This window comes from Larimichthys crocea, unplaced genomic scaffold, assembly GCF_000972845.2.
Source record: "Larimichthys crocea isolate SSNF unplaced genomic scaffold, L_crocea_2.0 scaffold512, whole genome shotgun sequence".
NCBI classification, from domain to species: domain Eukaryota; kingdom Metazoa; phylum Chordata; class Actinopteri; family Sciaenidae; genus Larimichthys; species Larimichthys crocea.
Window position 1 is genome coordinate 1 of NW_020856676.1, and position 1,272 is coordinate 1,272.

The window sequence follows — 1,272 nt, forward strand, 5'->3', positions numbered from 1 at the left end:
ATAGATAGATAGATAGATAGATGAGATAGTATCATGTCTGCATGGCCATTTATTCATTGGACCAGTTCAAGGAGACAAAACCTAAACTAATTTTCTAACTAACTTTTTCCACCCAAAAATATATTTTATATCAGATTTTGTTTAGAATATTTCATTTTGTTCCATGAATTCTAACTTTTCCTTTTTGTCTTTCATAGCTCTACTGAATCGAAATCCCGTTGAAAAAATGACCACATCTGAACGAGTTGGAATAGTGCTGAAGGACTTGCTGGATGAGATGGATGATGAAAGTCTGGTACAGTTTCAGTGGTACTTGAGCAAGTATGAAAGACATGGATCCAAACCCATCTCACTGGCAAAGCTGCAGAACGCTACCAGAGAGAAAACTGTGGATAAACTGTTGCAGTTTTATGGGAAAGACGCTGCTGTGAAGATAACAGTGGGCATTTTCAGAATGATGAATCGCAACGATCTTGCAGATGAGTTAAATAAAGGTAAATCTATGAACAGGGCCAGTTTATATGACCATGTTTTACATATTTTCAATGGAGAATAAATATGTAGAGAACACAAATGTTTATCTTTACTGTTATTTTTGTGTGTTGTTGTGACGAGCTATTTCTGGTTAAATGTCTCACTCTGTAACTGTTGCTGAGCTTTGCTGCTTTGAGACACATACAGTAAGCTTTGAATTAAATCACATTTTTCCCTCTGATCAGGAAAGTAAAGTGCTTTTAAATTGTTCTTATGTTTGATTTGTAGCCACTTAATGATGATGACGATGACGATGATGATGATGATTAAGATGAAGAAGAAAAAGAAGAAGAAGAAGAAGAAGTTGGCCTTGTCTTGCCATGAATATTCAGAAGTAGATGACCCATTTGTCGTTAATCTCCTTTTTTCTAGTTGAACTAGAAGTGTCTCTGAGTTTCTCCTGGGACAAAAATCTATGCTAATAGTAAAAAATAAATAAATGAAAGACAGATAAAAGTGGATGAAAGCTGCAAGTCCTTGGACTTCCACAAAAGTGCTAAAAGTCTTTGTGCATGTGAGCCTTCTGGACTTTGCTGATTGCTGATTTTTTAAAATTTCCTTACGAAGTAGAGATTTGTAAATTCAGTGCATAGCATTACTGATCAAATTGTTCCAATAATTTAGTTATCACTGTGGTATGTGGTACTTTTTAGCCACGCTAGTGACTTCTCTCTAGGGTTGTTTGTTAATGAAATGTAAAGAAAAAATAAACTAAATATTTTTAAATAATTATTTTAA